The 24,551-nt window shown below is 39.8% G+C and overlaps 2 long non-coding RNA genes and 1 pseudogene across 2 annotated transcripts; all 3 read right to left on the bottom strand.

Annotated features, from left to right (window-relative positions):
- Positions 1–4,092: 4,092 nt before the first annotated feature.
- On the bottom strand, positions 4,093–4,979 carry LOC101128241 (acyl-CoA-binding protein-like; annotated as a pseudogene).
- A 4,908-nt stretch (positions 4,980–9,887) lies between these two features.
- Positions 9,888–14,511, bottom strand: LOC134758758 (uncharacterized). The gene is made up of 3 exons (XR_010134299.1): positions 14,239–14,511; positions 12,658–12,793; positions 9,888–11,932 (listed from the first exon to the last, which is right to left on the bottom strand). It is a non-coding gene; the product is annotated as an uncharacterized lncRNA (long non-coding RNA).
- Positions 14,512–15,306: 795 nt separating this feature from the next.
- Positions 15,307–20,513, bottom strand: LOC109027368 (uncharacterized). The gene is made up of 3 exons (XR_002006541.3): positions 18,883–20,513; positions 18,056–18,154; positions 15,307–17,137 (listed from the first exon to the last, which is right to left on the bottom strand). It is a non-coding gene; the product is annotated as an uncharacterized lncRNA (long non-coding RNA).
- Between the last annotated feature and the right edge of the window lie 4,038 nt (positions 20,514–24,551).

Below are 24,551 nucleotides of genomic sequence, written 5' to 3' on the forward strand. Positions count from 1 at the left end.
TAAAAGAAAATATCCTTAATTTTTAAGAAATGCAGACCCAAGTATGGATGGGAGTGAAATGATGTGCAACTGCGATTTGTTTTAAAACACCTCAACAACCAAAGGGGTAGATAAAGCAAGAAGGGAAACATTTTGAAAACTGAATATAGGTGGGTTTTTAAAACTATCCTTTTTAACTTCTGTGTATGTTTAGGAATTTTAATTAGAAAATGTTTTCCATTCGGATCAAATTTTTGATATAGTAGGAGGCCAAGTTTCTTGTCAACTTGACAGTTATTTCCATCAGAAAATGTTGACTAGTTTTTCACATATTCTTCTGAAATTGGTTTAACTGTTTTGTTTTTCTCCGCCTGCCTTGTCAGTTGAAGCTTCAAGTCATACAATCTAAGACAGAATGAAGGCAGCAAATCTAAACTCCAAGGCTACATAAAGTGTGCCATTCTACAGGTAGAAACACTCACACGTGCTTAGAAATGCTCTGCTTTCCTCCTTGATTACCCAAATTCTCATTCTGAGCTTCTATTTCTCCAGATCTAGACTCGGGAATTTAATATCTGAAGACTCATATAGGGCTGATCTACCCTAACTTGCAAAATTTCATGCATATTTCATACTTACACTCTTCATATGTCAATGGTGCTATTGTTTGGTTACTTTCTCTATCTGTGTGGTTTCATCACCAGTTTATTCACCCCTATATAAAACTTAAGATTTGAGATAAGAACTGGAATTTAAATGACTTAGGAAAGAATGTATCTTGGTTAGAATATAAGAGTCTGAAAAGTCTGCTGTGGGTGCTAAGCTGGCTACTAAGGGAAATGCTAACAGAAATTTGTCATATGTCTTCAGAGTATTGTCTGGCAACTGATTAAAACAGAGGAAGAGTGAAACAACATCTGCTTCTCTCTACCTCACACTGATAAAATGGTTGAATAAATGCACTTTGCTTATGGCCGTGAAGAACACAGGGGACTTCATCTTTCCAAGTGTTTTCATACAATGCTCAAGGCTAATTCTTTTGGTCCTGATGTTTTATTTCTTAGCACCTGCTGGATCAAGAAGCACCCACAAGGATCATTTCTCAAAAATGTCTGAAACTATATCTATTCTGACTATGAACCTTGATCACAATTCAAACCCTTAGGCTACTGTTCTGATTGTTTTCAGCATTACCCACTAACTTTTGCTTTCTATTTCCATATTCTGTATTCTGGGGGCACTTTTTATACAGAGTCTGAAAGTGCTATTCTTTTTTTTTTTGAGACGGAGTCTCTCTCTGTTGCCAGGCTGCAGTGCAATGGCACGATCTCGGCTCACTGCAACCTCTGCCTCCGGTTCAAGCAACTCTCCTGACTCAGCCTCCCGAGTAGCTGGGACTACAGGCGTGCACCACCACACCCGGCTAATTTTTGTTTTTAGTAGAGGCGGGGTTTCACCATGTTGGCCAGGATGGTCTTGATCTCTTGACCTCCTGATGCATCCGCCTCAGGCTCCCAAAGTGCTGGGATTACAGGTGTGAGCCACTGTGCCCAGCCCGAAAGTGCTATTCTTATTATGACCTACAGTGGTAATATTTCACTTAAAAATCAGTGTTATGCCCATTGCTGGTTAACAAGCTTTGGAGAAGTATTAGGTTGAACCATAGAAATTGCCACAAATGTTCAAATATTGAAAATTTTATATGCTTCAGCTCGTAGTCTCCTTCACACACATTCTGTTTCATATTTTTTTATAATTTTATTTTTTATATGACTTAATGGGCACATGCTGATTTCCTGTATGTCGTCATCACTCCTGAGCCATGAGGGTAAGATCAGAGATGCAGGAGTCCAGACACGTACTTTGTTACCTGCCAAGTGAAAGACAATGAATGGAGTTATCTAAATTTTTCAGTGAACTTTTTGGTGTCTATGTTGTCTAATTTTATTCCCTTACTTTGTGTTTAAGAAAGATCTAATACCCACAGAGAATACCAAGGCTATTAAACTCTAAGCAGATTACCTACCTCAAAGCTTAAGTTCCTGTTATCATAGGCCTCGTTTCTCAAATTTGTATAAATGTACATGTGATGGAAAACCAGAAGATGCTTGGTAAACATGGTCAGTTTTACTCAATGATGAATGGTTTCAGTCATTTTTTTGTATTAAAGGAAACATAAATATACTATGGAGTAAAATGCAAACACTACATGGATTTTTAAGATAAATTCTGACACTTGAAAGGCATATTCTGCATTTAGGGCTATTGCCAGCTCCAGAACCACGGGATGAAGTTTTACTCCTTCTGCCAGTAGAGGAAGTTTAGTGGAAGGTTTGAGAACCTGAGCCCTGAGTGTAGGAAATGCATAGAAGTAGCAAAGTGTGAACAACACTGAGAACTACACAGTAAAATTAGCACATAGGATTTATTATCCTTTGTTGAATGAGTATATGAGTATATGATGATGCTGCTGCTGATGATGACAATGACCACGATGATTAAAAAAAAAAACTAATATTTTTGGAGTTCTTACAATGGGCCTAAGTTTTGGTGCACAAGTATTCCAGGGATTGGCAGACTACATCCTGTAGGCCAAATTCAGCCCACTGCCTGTTTTTGTAAGTAAGATTTTATTGGAACATAGCCACACCAAGTCATTCAGGTATTATCCATGGCTGCTTCCACTCTATTTAATACAAGGGCATACTTGAGTAGTTGCAACAGAGACTACATAGTCCACAAAGCCTAAACTATTTAGTGTCTGGTTCTTTACAGAAAAAAATTTGCCAATTCCTGTATTAGTGCATTAATTCTCATAACAAGCTTATGAGAGAGATTCTAATATTAACTTCATTTTGCTGATGAGAAAACTAAGGCACAGAAAGGTTATTTAACTTACTCAAAGTAAAAGAGCAAGTAAGTGTCAGGGCAGTATTTGAATCCATCAGTCTAGTTCTAGAGCCCACATATCTGAAACAACTCACTATAGAGATCCTTCTAGATAAGGGAAAACATATTCAAGGTCACTTTAAAAAGATAGGCCCTAAGTTGACAGCCTCCTAGTATATGCTGGTAATATATCCGTAACTAGAAAAGAAGGTTCCAAATTATGAGGATGGTGAGCAAGAAACTTGGAACATGGAAAAAATAGCATCTGTCTTAGCCAGTTTAGGCTGCTATAATAGGGCACCATAGATTGGTGGCTTATAAACAACAGATATCTATTTCTTATAGTCTGGAGGCTGGAAGTCCAAGGTCAGGGTATGAGATGGTTTGAAAGTTTGTCCCCTCCAAATCTATGCTGAACGGTGATTCCCAGTGTTGGAAGTGGGGCCTGGTGGGAGGTGATTGGATCATGGAGGCGAAGCCCTCAGGAATGGTTTAGCACCATCCCCTTGGTAGTAAATGAGTTCTCCCTTAGTTCTTGTGAGATCTGGTTGTTTAAAAGAATCTGGGACCTCCCCCTTCTCTCTCTCTTGCTCTCATTCTCACACGTGATAACACTGGCTCCCTCTTTGCCTTCTGCCATAATTGTAAGCTTCCTGAGTTCCTTACCAGAAGCAGATGCCAGCACCATGCATCCTGTACAGCCTGCAGAACTGTGAGCCAATTAAACTTCTTTTCTTTTTTAAATCACCTGGCCTCAGGTATTGCTTTGTAGAAATGCAAAAATAGACTAACACAGGGTACCAGCAAGGTTGGGTTCTGGTGAGGGGCCTCTTCTAGGTTGCAGACAGCTGACTTCTCATTGTATCCTCACATGGCAGAAAGCCAGAGAGGTAATTGGGGTTACTTTAGGGCACTAGTCCCATTCATGAGGGTTCCATTCTCATGATCTAATCACTTTCCAAAGGCCTCACCTCCTAATACCATCACATTTGGAGTTAGGATTTGAACATATGAGTCTGGGGAGAAATATAATCATTCAGTTCATTGTAGTGTCTAAAAACATTACAGCCCCATCCACTTGATGCCCACTCCCCGTGTGCCATGGGAAGTTCAAAGAATCCTGAAACATCTAAACAGAGCCCTTAAAAAAAAATTAAAAACCATTAAATCATTAAAACTATTGCTCTAGCCAAAGCTGTCTCTTCCTGAACATGGTTTGCAAATCCCAATTCCACGTTTGTGCATTCCCTAAGTTGTTGTTTTCTACTCTTTGCCCTCCCAATACCCACAGTGAAAGTGGGAGGAAATTCAGACATTATCTGAAAGAATGTTAGTAATGATGGGGAGTGTCAGGTTTACACTGGGGTGATCATGAAAATGCCGTTCTTTTAACGTCATAGTCGAGATTCCTAGAAAGCAAAGGTTATGACTACTTAGTGAATTTCTTAAGATCTTGCAATGTGCATGCAAATACATAATAAATACAAGAAATGATCTTGTGTTCAGGCTTCTGTTAACTAGAATGCCCTGTTAATTGTTACTCCATACTTCTATAATAATGGATCTCAGAAACTTGTTGAGGTTGCTTCTTAATTATCCAAAACCTGCGTTCATTATAGTTTTCTTTTTTTAACACAAATACACTTTTAATTGATATCAGATAAAAACTACTCAAGGAAGGTCAGTAATCGTTTTAGCCCCTAATCTGTTGGAGCCCTATGGTGAGCAGCCTTGAGGAGCTGGGTTAACTGGTTATTTTCCCTAGTTTCCATCATCTGCAGTATTAGAAAAAACAAGGCACTGTCTCAGTTTAGGATAAACACATGGCTGGCAACCAAATCCAGTCTCTTACGTTCCGTGTTTTTTCCTTAGCTCTTCTACTTTGTTGACGTAAGCTTTCATGGCATCTTCCTTGGTAGTCCCTTTCAGCTCATTCCAGGCATCCCACTTGGTCTTGCCTTTGAAGTCCAACATCCCAGGCCATTCTGTATTTATGTTGCCCACAGTTGCTTGTTTGTAGTGGCCACAGAGGAACACATCTCATCATCCCCTGGCTTGGTCTTAAGGTGTTTAACGTCTTCCACAGCTTTCTCAAACTCAGCCTGAGACATCCTGGCCAGCTTGCAAGGACTCCAGGGAGCCCGTGGAGGAGGAGAGGAGCAGGAAGCAATCATCATAGTTTTAAAATTAAATATGTATACTCTGCCTAATTCTTTTAAAGATGCACTATATATATGTATATATAGTACTATTTTCTTTTAAACTGGTAACAGGTTCCTTAAAAATTGTTGATAGTTTTCTGTCTCTGATAACGGAGATGTCAGCTTACCTTTGGAGCTGGATTCTTTTTCGGGGTGGGTGGGGGAATCCCCAAATAGTTCCTTGTGTGATACAAATGTAAAGGAAATAACCATCCATGAGCTGATAAGGGGAGATAATTGGATCTTTGTGGGATCTCGACCAGGGCTCTGGCCCTTTGAGTAGATGGTGTCTCATAGCCCTCCTCAAGTGAGTGTCCAGCTCAGACTCCCGCTCTCAAGTTCAGAGTTGTCAAAATGGCCTGATGGGCCTCCAAAGCCCTGGTGAAGATGACCAGCAAAGGTAATTAAGTCCAAAGATAGAATTTGTGATAAGGGAGAAGAGTCTGCATTGGTGACCCTGATTCAGTGTCAGGGCCTTAATCAGATGGAGGAAGCACTCATTCTGGATTTAGTGCACAGCTGATACCAAAACTTCCTTGGACCAGTACCTCCAGCACTGTGGGTGTATCCTGAGGAAATGACTGAGGTTGTGATTATATTATATATGGCTGATTCCTAGACAACTTGAAATCAAGGGTATGTGTCTTGTGGGACACCCATGGCTGAGTCTGTGGAGAAAGGGGTAGTTCCCCAAGGAACATATTGGTTATTTTACCAGCAAAAACGCAAATGAATAGCAGGCAAACAAAAACAACTGATTACACCATAAATACTAAAAATGATTTACCCCTTTTATAAAAGGTAAGCAAATGCCTATGCCTTTCTCAAGTTCAAGAATTATTATAACCATGCTTCCATTTCCAAAAGAAGGAAACTGTACCCATAGTGACTGTATAGAAAAAGAAACACAACAGAGGTTCAGAGTCATAGCTGGGCTGACTGCCTGCACACACCCAGCTGTTCTCTTAAAATCACAAAGCCCATGGAAGTTCAAGACTCTGTTGTTTTGGCCCAAATTACATATTTCAACACTTTATTGTTTGCTTTTGATGTCTGGGTTAGTAATTTTCATGCAAAAAGGACCATCTGGGAAAAACATTTTTTTGTGTCTCATGTGGGTTCTTTATGGATAAGCAAAAAATGCTCATTATTTAAGCAAAAATGTTTTTAATATGGAGCTGCAATGATGTTGTGAATAAGGAGTTACATCATTGTGCTATCCACTTCTATGCCCAGAAAAACAGAAACACATTGCTTTGTATTCATGAGGAAAGTGTAGAGATCACTGCAAGAAATGTGTTTTAGAAATTGCCCCAAATATTACTCTAGAATACATTCTTTGTTATTAAGCTTTGTTAATAGCATAAGGAAAAAAATGCTTCAGTAAACTTTTTCACATGATCTTTCATAAAATTACAACATTTCTTAATATATTTTTAAATCAAGAAAGCCACATATACAATATTAACTGGGAAAGAATATTTAAAAAAACAATTCTTAAAAATAACAGATTGGCATAATCAAATCAGGTGAGTTCCGGTGATTACTGAGAAATAAAACACCTGGATTTAATAAATCTTAAAGCACTTAACCATGTAATAAAGCACAGAGCAATGGAAGAAAATGTGTAAATTTGAAATCTCATCTAATTTAAAGTCACAAAAATGAGAATCACACAAAATACTCTCGCCTTCCTGGGCAGAAATGAATACATCAACACTGCAGGCTATGACAGTGTAGTAGCTATTAACCCATTGTGGATAAACAATTAAAAAGCTTGATTACCCAATGTAAGATAATGTAAAGTAGCACTCTTCAAACGAGTCTGGGTATATCAGAGTACATGCCGACTTGCCCTAAGAGACCATGTTGTGTGGGGTCATGGGGGGTGGCTTTAAAGAATCCAGGTTCTTAAGTGAATTAAGGCAAGAACAGAAAACCAAATACAGCATGTTCTTACTTATAAGTGAGAACTAAGCATTGTAGGAGCTAAGCATTGGATACTCATGGACATAAACATGGGAACCATAGACACTAGAGACCACTAGTAATCTACCTATTGGGTACTATGCTCACTGCTTGAGTGACGGGATCATTCATACCCTAAAGCTCAGCATCATACAATATACCTACGTAAAAAACCTGCACATGTACCCCCGAACCTAAAATAAAAGTTGAAATTAATAAATAATTTCTTTAAAGAATCCAGGTCCTTACCCTCCATATGTTCTCTTTCCTAAAACACACCTGCCTACAGGATATCCCTCTGGTAGTTCTCCTCCTATCTCTCACCACTATCACCTTTCTCCCAATGTACTCAAGAACAAACCTTTTACTCTTCTTGAATCCAACTACACACATTTTTCCAGGGTGGAAAAAACCCTCATCAAACCAAAGGGTTTAAAATGTCAAAATTGAAATATGATATATTGGCAGAGGAAAAGAAAAGAGATTATCAGTAAGAAATATTGAAGGCATAGGTGTGTTATTTTGTACAAGTGACAAACTTATGAAATAATTTTTTATCAAAGGTTTTTATCTATTTAACTAGAATATGTAACCGGAAACCATGCTAGGAAGTTCCAATTGGTTAAGATGTGTGTTCTCTCTGCATCTTTATGATTCTCAGTAGTGAGAATGAGCTTGATAATTTGCATTATTAACCTGCATCATGGCGTGTGTCTCAGTTGCATATGTGCATGGTTTCAAGGAAGAAGCGACAAAAATGTCCATGTTTACTTGCATCAAGTTTTTCCAAAAAGACCATTTATAAGAAAAATCATCTTTATTTTATTTAACAGAGACACTAATCTCCTGCTCACTGTCACTCCTCAGTCATTGTGTTTATTCAACTATTTGATGTTGTTTTGTGATACATAATTTATTTAATAGCAATCATCAATTTACTTTTTGTAAATTCTACAATTACTAGGGACTCAATACCTTCTCTTTTCTTTGCTGGTAATTCCCAGCAGAGTAAACTGCACTCTTTAAAATAAAACATTTACTTAGGTATGGGTGTATGATATCCCTCCGCCCCCTGTAGAGAGGGGACTGGCTCATAGTGAATCCTAGGCTTCTATTGTCCCTTGCTCCCTATCTGTAAGTAATAAGCCTGCTTCATGGAACTTGTATGTGACAGTTCTATCTCACTGGATTCAGACAAGTTGGTAACCAGTGCACAGTGAACCTGTGTCACACTGTTGGCTTAAAACAATCATTTAACTCTCACAGTTCTGCTGTTCAGGAATTTAAGCAGTGCTCAAAAGGGAAAGCTCATTTCTGCAACATGTGCATTGACTGGAGAATCCATGATAGCTTTGCTCACATGTCACGTTTCTCAAATGTTTGACTGAAGTGGCTGGGACCTGGCTGATCCTCTCTATCTCTCCCTTCACAGGCTCTTATACTCTGTGGCCTCTTTTTCTGCACATGCTCTCTCTTTACATGGATTCTTTATATAGCTGCTTGTTTCCTCTCTGAGTGAAAACAGAAGCTATATGACATTTGAATGTCTGGGCTCAAAAATCCAAGCATATGACTTCTGCTGCATTAAACTTGTCAAAAAAAATCACAAGTTCAGTGCAGATTCAAGGTATGAGTAAACAGATGTGCTCTCTCGGTCAGAGAACTGGCAAGTGCATGAATAATTCTTACTGGCTGTAGTTACATACAATCTCCCACAGTCTGCCCTCTGGCCACAAAAACTCACATTACTTCCATATGCAAACTATAGTCAACTGTTCCAAAGACTCCCAAAGTCTCAACAAATTATAATATCAAATCCTATGCCCAGTATCTCTTGATCTACATTGGGATCATACAGATGTGCATGAAATTTCATAAGTGCAGCTCCTTTTGATATGAACTGTGAAGCAAAAATGCAAGTTATCTGTACCTCCATGCCCAACAATATAATGTTAAGACAGACTAGAATAACCACATTAGACATTCATTTATAAAAGGGAGAAATGAAGGCACAAAGCAGTCACTAGTCAATAGAAATTCTGAAATACAGCCAGGCTCATCTTATCAGTGTCCCCTAATCTGAAGGCAAGGAATGTTTCTTGATTCAGGTTCAGTTTTGCTATATGGAAGTGATTACCTAATCCATTGCTTCTAATAGCTTATACTTCTGTTTGCAGGGCTCTGGGCTCCACCCTCTGAATCATATTTCCTTTGTTCATAGGAAATTTTCCATGCTTGCCATCATGTAGCTGTCCCAGTCTACCTTTTGCAAAGCAAGTTGAGGGCCCAGAGAAAAATGAAATTAAAAAAAAGACCTTTTGTCATATTTCACCTTCCATGTCCTTTTTAGTTCAAGCTGATATAATACCTTAAGAAATTTAATGTGCTTCCTGTGTATCAAATTCTAAATCCGAAATCCAAAATAAATCTTATTATAAGTGAAAAAGTCACTCATATAAATCTCTTCAAGATAAGCCCCTCTCTAATGCAGGCTTTGAGTCAGAGTGTTGTGGAATAATATTCTTAAAATTCTTACAAGCTGTTTTGTCTAGCTGAGAAGGTTGATGAGGCACTGAGTTAAATTAGGGATCTTGTAACTACACTGTTGATTTGATCTTTACACTAAGGCCATGTTTTATTGACAATTCCTGAATTCTATCTTTTTCCTGGGGCCCTTTCTCACTTTTAGAACATTTTTCTAACTCAAGAATGTGGGAATGAGAAAATATTTTATTTTTCTACTCAGCAAGTCCTCAGTTGGAAATATTTTCTCTACATTTGACTTGAAAATGGAATCATTCCTGCTTAGTCAATATCATTTTTGCAATACCTTATAATATGTAATATAAGAGGCTGTATTAGTCTGTTTTCATGCAGCTATAAAGACACACTCAAGACTGGGCAATTTGTAATCAAAAAAAGAGGTTTAATGGACTTACAGTTCCATGTGGCTGGGGAGGCCTCACAATCATGGTGGAAGGTGAAAGGCACGATTCACATGGTGGCAGACAAGAGAAGAGAGCTTGTGCAGGGAAACTCCCATTTTTAAAACCATCAGATCTCATGAGACTTATTCACTATCACGAGAACAGCACAAGAAAGGCCCGCCCTCATAACTCAATTACCTCCCACCAGGTTCCTCCCACGAGACATGGGAATTATGGGAGTTACAATTCAAGATGAAATTTTGGTAGGGACACAGCCAAACCATAACATTCTGCCCCTGGCCCCTCCCAAATCTCATGTCCTCACATTTCAAAACCAATCATGCCTTCCCAACAGTCCCCCAAAGTCTTAACTCATTTCAGCATTAACTCAAAAGTCCATAGTCCAAAGTTTCATCTAAGATAAAGCAAGTCCCTTCCACCTATGAGCCTGTAAAATCAAAAGCAAGTTAGTTACTTCCTAGATACAATGGGGGTATAGGCATTAGGTAAATACTGCCATTCCAAATGAGAGAAATTGGTCAAAACAAAGGGGCTATAGGCCCCATGCATGTCCAAAATCCAGTGGGTCAGTCAAATCTTAAAGCTCCAAAATGATCTTCTTTGACTTCAAATCTCACATCCAGGTCACACTGATGAAAGAAGTAGTTTCCCATGGTCTTGGGCAGCTCAGCCTCTGTGGCTTTGCAAGGTATAACCCCTCTCCTGGCTGCTGTCGTGGCAGGCATTGAGTGTCTGTGGCTTTTCCAGGTGCACGGTACAAGTGATCGATGGATCTATCATTCTGGGGTCTGGAGGATGGTGGCTTTCTTCTCACAGCCCAACTAGGTGTTGCCCCAGTAGGAACTCTGTGTGGGGGCTCCAACCACACATTTCCCTCCTGCACTGCCCTAGAAGAAGTTCCCCATGAGATCCCTGCCCCTGCAGCAAACTTCTGCCTGGACATCCAGGTGTTTCCATACATCCTCTGGAATCCAGGCGGAGGCTCCCAAACCCCAATTCTTGACTTCTTTGCACTGGCAGGCTCAACACCACATGGAAGCTGCCAGGGCTTGAGGCTTGCACCCTCTGAAGCCACAGCCTAGGCTGGACACAGCACAGGTACCTTGGGACCTGCCCACGAAACCACTTATTCCTCCTAGGCCTCCATGTCTGTGATGGGAGGGGCTGCCATGAAGACCTTTGACACATTGGAGACATTTTCCCCATTGTCTTGGGGATTAACATTTGGCTCCTAGTTAGTTATGCAAATTTCTGCAGCCAGCTTGAATTTCTCCTCAGAAAATGGGGTTTTCTTGTCTATCGAATTGTCAGGCTACAAATTTTCTGAACTTTTATGCGCTGCTTCCCTTATAAAACTGAATGCCTTCAACAGCACACAAGTCACCTTTTAAATGCTTTGCTGCTTAGAAATTTCTTCTGCCAGATACCCTAAATCATCTCTCTCAAGTTCAAAGTTTCACAACTCTCTAGGGCAGGGGCAAAATGCCACCAGTCTCTTTGCTAAAACATAACAAGAGTCACCTTTGCTCTCGTTCCTAACAAGTTCCTCATTTCCATCTGAGACCACTTCAGCCTGTCCATATTGCTATCAGCATTTTTGGCAAAGCCATTCAACAAGTCTCTAGGAACTTCCAAACTTTCTCACATTTTCCTGTCTTCTTCTGAGCCCTCCAAACTGTTCCAGCCTCTGCCTGTTACCCAGTTCCAAAGTCACTTCCACATTTTTGGGTATCTTTTCAACAGCACCCCACTCTACTGGTACCAATTAGTCCATTTTCATGCTGCTGATAAAGACATACCCAAGACTGGGCAATTTGCAACAAAAGAAAGAAGTTCAATGGACTTACCGTTCCACGTGGCTGGGGTGGCCTCACAATCCTGGTAGAAGGTGAAAGGCACATCTCACATGGCAGCAGACAAGAGAGGAGAGCTTGTGCAAGAAAACTCCTGTTTTTAAAACCATCAGATCTCATGAGGCTTATTCACTATCACGAGAATAGCACAGGAAATATCTGTCCCATAATTCAATTACCTCCCACCAGGTTCCTCCCACAACACGTGGGAATTGTGGGAGTTACAATTCAAGATGAGGGGACATCTTGGGTGGGGACACAGACAAACCATATCGGAAGCCAGTTGCACATGCAAAATTTTGCCCGGAGGCCAGGCGCGGTGGCTCACACCTGTAATCCCAGCACTTTGGGAGGCCGAGGCGGGCGGATCACAAGGACAGGAGGTCAGGAGGTCAGAAGATCGAGACCATCCTGGCTAACACGGTGAAACCCTGTATCTACTAAAAATACAAAAAAATTAGCCAGGCGTGGTGGCAGGCGCCTGTAGTCCCAGCTACTAGAGAGGCTGAGGCGGGAGAATGACATGAACACGGGAGGTGGAGGTTGCAGTGAGCCGAGATCGCGCCACTGCACTCCAGCCTGGGTGACAGAACGAGACTCTGTCTCAAAAAAAAAAAAAAAAAATTGCCTGGAAACCTGCTTAGCCAGATCCACAAAATCCTTAGGTATATTTTCTATCTTTATATTTCTGCACTTAATAGTTTTTTCAAATGTTTCCTCACTGCTTAATATTGGGCATTCTTCTCCAGCCTCCAATAATAATTTGCTTACTGATCTTCTAACTTCCATAAATAGTCCCATTGTTCTTCCAGTTTTTACCTGTAGTTCAGGGGCTGGCTGGGCTTCTTTCTACATCCCTCCATAGTGTCTCATGCATCAGAGGTTTTTTCTCTCCATGTGGCCACTCTCTCAAGGACAATAAGTGAACTTCCTCACATAGCAGCTGTTTTTCCCTCTGATCAAAAGCAGAGGCTATGTGACCATTGCAGGCCTGGACCCAAAAGTCCTAGAATGTCATGTCTGCTGTATTCTATTGGTCAAAACAAGTCCCAAGGTCAGACCAGATACGGTTTACCTTCATCTCTTGATTAGAGAAGCCACAAGCAAATATGATATGCAAAAAACTCTTGGTCCTTACAGTGGGTTGAATAGTGGCCCCCAAATAAATGCTTATGTCCTAATTCCCAGAACCTGTGAATGTTACCTTACTTGGAAAACGGGTCTTTGCAGATGTAACTAAGTTAAAGATCTTGAGATGAGGATATCAACCTGTCTTATCTAGGGGGATCCTCATCCAATGACAAGTGTTCCTATAAGGGACACACAAAGGAGAGCCACACAGGCAGAAGAAAAACCATGTGAAGATTGAGGCATATGCAATCACAAGCCAAGGAATGCTGGCATCTGTCAGATGCTGAAAGAGACAAGGAACAGAATCTCTTAGAGCCTCTGAAGGAAGCACTGATATCTTGATTTTGGACTTCTGGTCTTGAACTGTGAGAGAATCAATTTGTGTTGTTTTAAGTCACCATGTTTGTGGTACTTGGTTATGGCGGTCACAGGAAACTAATATAGCAGGTATGTTTGAAATCAATCTAATACATTATGCTTATATTATTTTTAATGTTCAGATACTCAACATAAATAAGCTTTACAAAAATTTTGCTTCAGTCTACATAAATCGGATATATAGTATTTATTAATAATTTTTAAGAAAAAATTTATTTTTGAAAATAATTTTTGAATGGAATGATTTTATAGGATAATGAATATAAGAAAAATAATTTTCATTTTATAAATAGTTTTCAAAACTATAAATGTTGTCCCAGTGTAGATTTTAAATTGCATACTTACTATACAAATAACTGTCTAAAGCATTGCTTTCTGCAATGATGGAAATGTCCGATGTCTTCCCTGTCCCATGTTGTAGCCACTAGACACACGTGAATATTGAGAACTTGAAATATGGTTTATGTGACTGAGAATTAAATTTCAAATTTTATTTCATTCAGTTAATTTAAATTTAGACAAATGTGACTAGTGGCTACCATATTGGACAAGTGTTGGTACAACAAATCCTTTTACAAGTTATGTGGTATATACTTTTTTTCTTGTAACAGAATTTAAGAGGAACATAATTGTATTGCCCACTGATGGACTGAATTAGTCACGGCAACCACCCATGGCCACATGGCAAGAAACACATGGCATGCATTAGGTAAAAGGTCAAGATATGTGTAATAAATAAACTATTTACAAATGTGAGCAGGATGTAAAGAAACCAAAGATAGTGTAATATCCTGAGAATAGTAACAAGAAGGTTGTCAATATCTTTGGGCCTAAAGGGATACAAGGGAGCGTTTACTAGGACCCAGAAGGAGATAGTATAGATAGGGTTACCTTGAAAGGGGATGTAATTTTTCAGGGAAGGAGCTGGGAGAATAAATAGCCATCTCTTCTCTTCCTCTAATCTCCTGCCAAGAGGTACTCATTGGTAAAATCCAGCTGGACGCAAGAAGGCAAGCATGCTGATATAGTCCATACAGGTCAGCCTCCAGGCAAGAAGTAAGGTAGAAGAGGATGGTATAGATCTAGAATGATAAACAGAAGATATCCAACACATAGAAAATTAAAATAAAATTATTATTTATTATAATGTGTTTTTGGCTGATCCAATACAGCTGATTTTTACAGAAATGAGTGACATCGTTATAATTAGACTTTTTCTATTTTGTTAACTTATTTATGTAAATGAGATTTCCACACTCTGAGCCCTGCCTCATTTTAGCAATAAGTGATTCATCCAAAGGTACATAAACTGAAAGGAAGGGAGTGCTCCATTCATTTCAGATGTTTCCAAAAAATATGATAAGAATGATCAAATGTTTAATATATTTAAATTAATGATGAGTTATAATAATATAATTCCAATTTAATCCAGGGGAAATTTTTCAATAGCAAGGGCATATAGTCAAAGAATTTTAAAATTTAATTTATATATATCCAGAGAGAGATTATACAGTAATTAATAAAAGACTTTTAAGCATAAAGATATATTTTATTAGGATAAAATTCTACAGAGAATAAAGAATGAATATGTAAGTTGAAGACAAAAAAAGAAACAATGTAAAATTTCTGACTTTTCTGAGTTTTTTTCCACAAATGTATTTTTGTAAATGGATGAAGACAGGCATCAGGTTACTCTGGTAGGTGAGGTATCAGCAAAAATGGCAGAGTATGAATTCCAAAAGTCTGTCCCTCCACAAAAGCAATGCATAAAGTGACACAACTGTCAGAACCAACTTTTTCAGAACCTAGAATGTAATCAAAAGCTTACAACAACCAGGGGAACACTTAATCAAGAAAAGCAGCCAAATCTCAGCATATGTCCCAGCAATTCCACTCCTGGGTATACACCCAAGAGAACTGAAAACATATGTTCACATAAAAATTTGTACATGAACATTCATAGCAGCATTATTAATAATAAATAAAAGTGGAAACAACCCATCAACTGATGAATGGACAAACAAAATTTGCTGTAACTATACCAGGAATGTTATTCAGCCATTAAAGGAAATGAAGTATCGATAGGTACTATAGCATGAATGAACCTCAAAAACATTATGCTAAGTGAAAGAAACCAGTCACAAAAACCCACATGTTATATGATTCCATTTATATGAAATGTCTAGAATAGGCAAATCCACAGAGACAGAAAGCAGATTAGTAGTTGCCAAGGGATGGGAGATGAAGGGAATGGAGAATGACTGCTTAATAGATACGGGGTTTCTTCTGGGATGATGATGAAAATGTTTTGGAGCTAGATAGAGGTGATGGTTCCACAATGTTGTAAATGTACTAAAAGCCACTGAACCATACACTTTAAAATGGTGAATTTTATGTTATGTGAATTGTACCTCAATTTAAAAAACTGTGGTATTAGGTTCCATTGGATACATTAACAGTATGATGGATTTTTATTTGAAAATTCAGAATTTTCAATATTCTTGAAGTTACCATCTTTATAACAATTTAACCTAGAATGAAAAAATTTAGATATTACTTAAAAAATGTGTGGCAGGGTAGATTGAATCAAATGAGGCTGGTGATATTTGACTGTTTTAACCTATAAAATGACATTTCATATGACTCCATTGTTCTTCAAATTTTCTAGAAGGTATATGAACAAATAAGTAGATCACTATGTAAAGGATTAGAGAAAGAAGGTAAACTTAGCACTTGTTAACTTGGGGGAAGTGAACTCCGGGTGAGTAAGAATTTTGAGAGGGAATGGAAGCATGAGCAGTGTGTGATGGGGGCCAGCACACAAGCACCCCGGCCCTGGGCCTGCAGCTTGCCTTCCAATGCTCCACCACTTACTGTTATGGAGCGTCAGACAAGTTCATTACCTTCTGTGTCTCAGCTTTCTGCATTGTAGAGATGATACTAGTACTTACCACATAGGGTTGTTCTGAGGATTAAATGACCTAATGTGTAAAAAGAGTTTAAAACAATACTGGTAAATACACGCTGCATTAAAGGGGCCACTGCCACAATAACACTGCATAACAAACAAGCACAAAATCCCAATGTTATTCAACAATAAGCATTTATTTCCCACTCTGCACCTGTGGATTGGTTAGACTTGCCTCACACTGCAGGTTGGGACCAGGTCTGCTACATGAGTCACTCATCTTCCTTGGACCAGCAGTTAATAAAGGAACATTCTTCTCATAGCAAAAGGCAGGAATACAAGGAAATGTTAATGTCCCTTTTGAAGTAAGGCTTTTTCTTCTGAAGTTTTTTATTTCCTTTTGTTTTGTATGTTCTTCTAAATTCTTGTATTTTTATTGGAATTTCAATAGAGAAAACATTACTATCCATTAAACATTCCTTGGTTGTGAAGAAAATTCATGCTTCAGTCAAAAACACTGGTGTGTCCCATTCTTTGAAACAGTCATCTTCCCTTCTGCACCAAATGAGCTACATGAATCCCATACAACATTGATAAAGAGAGATGGAGAAATATAATTTCCTTGGATTCTGAATTCATTTTGATTATAATTTTCTCTCCTCTTCTTTTGACAAGCCAGTCTTCCGTGCTGTCAGAGCAATTTTGTAGCATCTACTAAAGAGAAATAATTTGGAAAACACATCACATGTGCTAGCTGAGAGATTTATCTTGTCAGGCAGGTGAAGCAGAATTCAAGGGGAATTTGCATCTCCTCCCATAGTTTGGCCTGTGTGTTTTATTATCAGAAACCAACAAAGTTTTAATTCCATCTTCTTCTGTTTTCTGGTGAGTAAACAAAGGAAGACGTTTTGATAAAGAGACTTAATGGGAGAAGCTGATGTATTATACCTTCGCAGATAACGCAAATTTATAAGCCTAAGGAAATACATTTATCAATTCCTCCCACCTGAATAGACCGTTTAGCTTGTGAAATTCTGATAATAAAGTAAAGAAAATCAACACTTTTTTCCCCACATAGTACTGCTGTAAATTACATGAAAAGTGATCACATGTGCCTGGCCAGGATGAAAACACCTTGAGATCAAGTCTTTACTATAATACTAATGTGTAGATGGTAGAGTCCTTTTGGCCAAAAAGCAAGAAAGCACCTTTGTTACAAGTACATAACGTAGCTTCCAAATGCTAATACTTTTTTCTGGGTTGCAACTCTAACCGGCAAAGATTGAGTGTGAATAATACACTTGATTTTGTTGACAGCTGTTATTTTATTTTATTTTTGGTTACAGAGAGGGTCTTGTTCTGTCACCCAGGTTGGAGTGCAGTGGTGAGATCACAGCTCACTGTAGCCTCAACCTCCTGGGCTCAAGTGAGCATCTCTCCTCCTCAGCCTCCCAAATAGCTGGGACTACAGGAGTGCACTACCACGCCTGGCTAATTTTTTAAAAAATTTTTGAAGTGATGGGACCTCATTATGTTGCCTAGGCTCGTGTTGAACTCCTGGCCTCAAGCAATCCTCTGGCCTCAGCCTCAGCCTCCCAAACGGCTGGGATTACAGGCATGAGCCATTGCATCTGGCCTCCCAGCCATTCTTTTTAATTGCAGTTTAAATGTTTTACATTGTGATTATATTTCCTTAGACCGAGGGAGCTCTAGCCTAGCCCCAAAATGGAAGGTGTAATATCACAGGAAGTCCTAGCTACTATTCTGCCCTCTGAAGTTCAACTAAAAATGATTACGTACCTTTGATCACATGTTTGATTCTCAGTCTTAAGAAATGTGTGTGTGGGCACTATGCAACCATTCATCATGATACCGGTAGGGACAGGGGTGAGAGAAATCCTAGGAAGAAAAGGGCAGGTCCCTGGTGAAGCCCCACTCTCAGGACAAAAAGCCTGAGACTGCAGCCCAAAGTGAGAATTTATATCCCTGTTTTCCTGCTTGAATACTGCCTTTTCCTAAGCCACCCCTGGCCCTGCCCTGCCCCATCATGTGCCTATAAGGACCCTACACTCAGCTGGCAGAGAGGAGAAGCAGCTGGATGTCAGGGACTATGGCTGGACATCAGAGAGAAGTGGCTCGACTTCAGAGGGACAGCTTGACAGTGTAATTTCAGAGAAGAGTCCAGCCACAGATGGCTGGACTTCTGGACCTGAGGGGAAGATTACCTACACGTCCCATCCCCTTTTCAGCTCCCTTTCACACTGAGGGTCACTTCCATCAGCAATAAAATTCCCCGTATTTACCATCCTTCAGTTTGCTCATGCAACCGCATTTTTCCTGGACACTGGACAAGAGCTCGGGAGCCATGAGTGTGGATACAAAAGGCTATCACACTGGCCCTTTGCCCTCACTGGAGGAAGGCAGCTGCCTCAGGTGAAAAGGCAGAGGGCCCACTGAGCTGTTAACACTTAAGCCATCCACAGATGACAGAGCTAAAAGAGCACAGTAACACACCCTCTGGGGCTTCAGGGGTCTCAGGCACTCCCAACTAGATGCTGCAGGGCCTGCATGGAGTTCGCTTGCACCGGTGCCCAAAAGGGCTAGCTGTGGCTCCTGCACCCACTCACCTGTGTGCTCCCTTCCACAAGGGGTGCAATGAGGCAGGTCAGAGTGAGTGAAGTTTGATCCTGCTGGCACTGAATTGGTCAGCTGGTTCCAGCACTCATGCACTCCAGTTCCCACCTCGTTTGCTTGCGTGCTTCCTCCTGCGAGGAGTTGAGAGCAGCGGGCTGAGTAAACAAGGCACCCCTGTCTCGAGTCCCACAATGGGGTCAGGGAAATATCCTGCTTCCTCACTCCTTTAAAATCTTTAAAGACAGGAGAAAATTCTCATGGGAGAATCATACTATTTCTAAGTGAAAAAAAAATAGAATACAAGCTATTTAAATAGTATAATTCCTATTGAGCAAGAAAAAAGTACAGTTATTTGGAAGGAAATACATCTAAATGTTCATAGTGGGGCTTGGAATCATTATTATTCCTCCTCTTGCATTATCCTATATTTATGAACTGTTTACAGTAAATGAGAGTTACTTTTATAACTTGAAAAGTTCCTAAAAATTAGCTCCCCATTCTTGTTCTGTCACCCAGGTTGGAGTGCAGTGGCAATATCACAGCTTACTCTAGTCCTAACTTCCTGGGCTCAAGCGATCATCTCTCCTCAGTCTCCCAGATAGCTGGGACTATAGGTGTGCACTACAAAACCTGGCTAATTTTTTAAAACATTTTTGTAGAGATGGGATCTCACTGTGTTGTCCAGGCTGGTCTTGAACTCCTGGCCTCAAGCAATCCTCTGGCCTCAGCCTCCCAAATGGCAGGGATTACAGGCATGAGCCATTGTTCCCAGCCACCCAGGCGTTGTTGAAATAAGCTGGAAAAATAACACTGTATACATTAAAAACAAGATATAAAGGAGACTTTTCTAAACTTCCCAAAATTTCTATCTTCTGCCATAACTTTTTTTTCTTTATTCTCTTCTTGATGGTCTTAGTTAAGGTCATAATTTCAACCACTGATGTTACTACATAAACACCTTGGTCCTAGGTATCCAGCCTTTGCCTTGTCCTTCAGTTCTAGTCCTGCAATCCTGACCACTTGCCAAGTAGCTCTACATGGATATCTTGTAAGTACACTCGATATTAACCCCCAAACAAACTCATGAATTGTCCTCCAAGGCCTGCCTGTGCTCCTGCTGAGTCTGTTCTTGTTAACGACACCACTCTCTCAGTCATTTCGAAGATAATCACCCTGTTATTTTAATCCTCCTTTATCTTTCACACATGAACAATTGTCATCATATTTTATCTCAACAATGTTGCTTGAATTTAATTGCTCCTTTCCATTCCCACTGGCAATATCCTAATTATACCTCTGACTTGGACAATGGCATTGTACTTACCAAACACCTCACGTTTATTAACCTTAACCTTCACAGTAGTCCTAAGATGTAGGTACTCTTCTTATCATCTCTATTTTAGGTAACTTGCCCAAAGTCATAGAGTTTACAAGCAGAGCTAGGATTTGAACCCAGGCAGTCTAATGTCAGAGATTGTATGCATAATTTCCTGCCACATAGTCTCTAGATCAGTAATGGCAACAACAGCTACTCTTTAATTTTCACTACGATCCTATGAAAGTAGCATTATCCGTATTTTAGAGATTTGGAAACCAAGGCTCAAGCAGGTTAAGAACAGAAACACCTCATGAGTTTAGTCGGCCTACTTACCCACCTGCCTCCATCAGATTAATCCTCTAAGTGCACCCATCTGATTATTCCTTAAATAAGAAAAAAGAAAAAGAGAAAAAATGATGTCCTTCATTGCCTAAGGAATAAAGTCCAAATTGTTCATTTGGGCATTCAGGGGCTTCCCATGTCTGCTCACTTTCCAGCTTTATCTGCCACTTGTCACTCCAGCTGGGTAGGTCACCTGGCCTGCACTCAGCCATGCCCTCAGGTCCTGCCTCTACTCATGCATGCTTAATCTTCTATATTCATTTCTCACCACGCATCCCAGTTGTTGTGTATGTATTCTGTGTATATATTGAAAAGGTACATTTGGAATTTTCACTAAACAGCAACCATAGTTTAGGTATATTCTGAAGACTTCTCTGCCATTACACAGACCCTGGAATGAGAAAAATCATTTAGTTTTTCCAAAGTGGGAAAACAGACTTGACAGAGCTATCTTCTTGCTCTCTCTCATGCAGTGGTGCCCTATGGTAATGCTGTCAGTTCAACAATGTATATATAAATAATAAAATGTAAAAAAAATGAGGATTGTGATGAGTAGAGTGGAAGCAAGAAGCAGGTTGAGTCCTTTAGCTGTTAACCCTAAAAAGGATGGCTTGGATAGTCCCAGCCTAGAGACCTCTTATGCCCAGATGGCTCTTTTGTATTGGTCTTCTGCTGTAGGCTAGAGCGCTGGTTTTAATCTTTTCCTGCTTCTCCTCTAGCTCCTCCACTTCTTCCTCCTCCCTCTTACCCTTCCTCTCCTTCTTCTCAGACCTTTTCGTCCAAGAAAGTCTTACCAGGAGGTTCAATGTGAACAAGAGATTAAAAACAGAGCTGCTCTGCTGGAGGTGGGGTGGGGAGCCTGAAGACTTCTTCATCTGCCTCTCACCACATCCCGCCTCCTGGCACCTGAAGAATTCTGCAGAGACCAGTTTCCAAGGGCTGTGTGGGCAGAGTGTGCATGTTCAGGCATGCATACCTGTTTGCAGATGGTATGGAGAAAAAGGTGATTGTATTGTTCATAAAAATGTAACTTGCTCAAGTATACGCCCCCTTTCTTTCTAAATTACTTGCTTTTATATTCTGGGTTCCCTAGAACTTAGACTGAAATGTCATCCAACAACTATTTGTTTAGGGCTTGCTGAGCTGCTTTCATACTGTGAGGACTGAGAAATATATGAAGTAGTCCCTGCCCAAGAAATTGCATAATTTAATCGCGAGGCCAAAACTGTCATCTTCCTGAGAGTGACTCCAACATTCTAGATTTTCAGTTTTGATCTTTTGCTTGAACTTTAACTGCCTGTTGGCCTCCTGGACAATCTCTGCTTGATTATCCTACTCTTCGCCTCAATTCGACATCTCTAAACCTGAAACTATGTCCTTTGTCAGGAAACCAAGACGTTTGTAATATCCACATCAGAGTTGTCTGGTAAAGGAGTAAAAACATGGAGGAGCAGTAATAAACAGTGGAGATCATCAAATTGACAAAAGTAACAAAAATAATTGGGGATTGCTAAGAGCTACTGTTAATTATTTGAAGCCTGTAATGTATGAGAGGGAGTAGATGTCTCCTGGAGTGAACATATACCTGCTATTACCTCAACGACCTTAGTTCCCTGCCTTTCATCTTGTCAGCATCTCTATGTTAATATGATTATAGTATTTAAAAACAAGTTTTTTATATATAAATAGCCTTTAAATTACAAGTCAATAACTATATCTATAATGCAGCCAAATAAATAGAAATCTGTTCTAAAAATGGAGAAAAAACTAACCATGATGGACACTCTAAAAGAAGGCACTATATATAAAAAACAGTGTTTATTACAATTTCTGGGTAGTGACTGGTATTTTGTGGATCCCATAGATGAGGCATGTTCAGCATGGTATGGCCATAGACATGACTGGTATTTTCTTTTTTTATTTTTATTTATTTATTTTTTTGAGATGGAGTCTCACTCTGTCACCCAGACTGGAGTGCAGTGGTGAGATCTCAGCTCACTGCAACCTCCACCTCCCGGGTTCAAGTGATTCTCCTGCCTCAGCCTCCCTGTAACTGGGATTACAGGTGCCTGCCACTACGCCCTGCTAATTTTTTGGATTTTTAGTAGAGACAGCATTTCACCATGTTAGCCAGGATGGTCTTGATCTCCTGACCTCGTGTTCTGCCAGCCTTGGCCTCCCAAAGTGCTGGGATTATAGGTGTGAGCCACCACGCCCAGCCCATGACTGGTATTTTCAATAGTAATTTTGAATCCGTCTTATCTGCTTACTTTAAAAACAAACCCTTGCCAAAAAAATGTGACTTTATTGTATTTGATTTTGCTGTAGAGAAAAAAAAAACCAAGGGTTGCAGAGTAGCAGACTGTTGTTCAATGTAAAGGAGAACTCCTAATAAGAGAGCTACCCAAAGTCAGACTGGTAGTCTAGGAGTGCGATGTGTTTCCTTTTCCAATTCAGACATGACCTGGGATGAAGCACTGCATTCAGAGGGATGTTGAATTGAAAGTCCTTCAAAGTCCTACCAACTAAACACTTTATGAGCATATGAATGTAAGTTCACCAGGAGGTCAGGGAGGCAAGAAACTAAAATTAGAAGGAGTTTTAGCAGAGGGGTCTTCCTAATGGAGGAGGTCATTAGGGCTTGCTTTGAAGGGCTGCTAGGTTTTTTAGAAGGGTTGAGTAAAAGGCATCATTTTGGGTGGGAAAAACATGATGTCAAAGGTGTGGAAGAGGCTGGTCAGGTGCAGGAGAAGGAAGAGGGCAGTTGATGCTGGTGGGGGAAAGCAATATGATAGAAAGAGCCCCTGGAGAGAGAGTAGGATTGAACTGTGTTTGAGGCTATGGTGAGCTAAGCAAAAACCTGACAACTGTTCATGTATTATCTGATAAACCTGACAGTTGCCTAAGGACATGTGAACTCAGGAGCAGCTCTGAAGTGCAAGGAGGTGAAAGAGCTGTGTGCTGTGTTACAGCTTCTTCTCCAGGCTGAGGAACTGGGTCTTGCCTAACTACAAGGGGCTAGCTGCCAATCAGAACTTCCAGAATATCCAAGGCCGAGTAACCTTCTTTTAGGTGTCTCTCTGCCTTGTCTATATTGAGATGAAAGGGCAGCAAGAAAATCTGTAAACATCCTATTAAAGCCAGAACATGACATTTTAAGAACTTTCATTTCACCACAGAGGTGAAAAAAGACTTTCAAAAATATCATAAAGATCCTTTACTAGTGAGCAAATAAGTACAGATCATTTATTAAGGAACTGAAACACTGAAAGCGAGCCAGACATGGAATTGTTTACAAAAAAATACCCTTGAAGTTATTATCCATTTTGTAACTACCATTACAACTATAATTTTAATATACATTATATATCCAAATTATAATACAAAACCATTACAGGATGGTTTACAGCAGTGTGCAGCTGGGAGTGACAGTATATCTTCTGGACTGAAAATGACCCATCTCTGATGTTACTGGCCCCACTTGAGCCGTAGGGACAGAGCTGTGCATATTATGGCAAGTGGCCAAGGAAGTTTCATGATGGTCCCATCAGCAACCCCAAAACTGTGATGGTTCTAGGTAGTTTGCATATTTCTATGTTTTGGCATTATTGAGTTTCAACTGTATAAATCTGTATTTTCATTGTATTACTTAAAGAGTACTTAATGAAAAGGGGAAAAAAGCAAAGAATACATTCAGAAAACAGTAGAACAAATTATGTTTCAATCAATTTGTACTTTTGTAATAAAGAGACCTCAAATCCTGAAATATTAACATACAACAGGCGAAGTTCCAAACATTCATCTACTGTCATCCACTTGTCTACGTGTGAGGATAACGCTGGTTGTGAGCACAGAGGACTAATCACAAAACTCATCATTTGGGTAATGAGACCCTTAGTAGAATAAGATAACACTTCAGATTTATTCTGAAAAAGACAGAAGACTTTTTGGCTGGTGATACCCAGTGTTGTTTCTATGATATTACCTCCCACTGCAGACTAT

Source organism: Gorilla gorilla, chromosome 5 (assembly GCF_029281585.2).
Source record: "Gorilla gorilla gorilla isolate KB3781 chromosome 5, NHGRI_mGorGor1-v2.1_pri, whole genome shotgun sequence".
NCBI classification, from domain to species: Eukaryota; Metazoa; Chordata; class Mammalia; order Primates; family Hominidae; genus Gorilla; species Gorilla gorilla.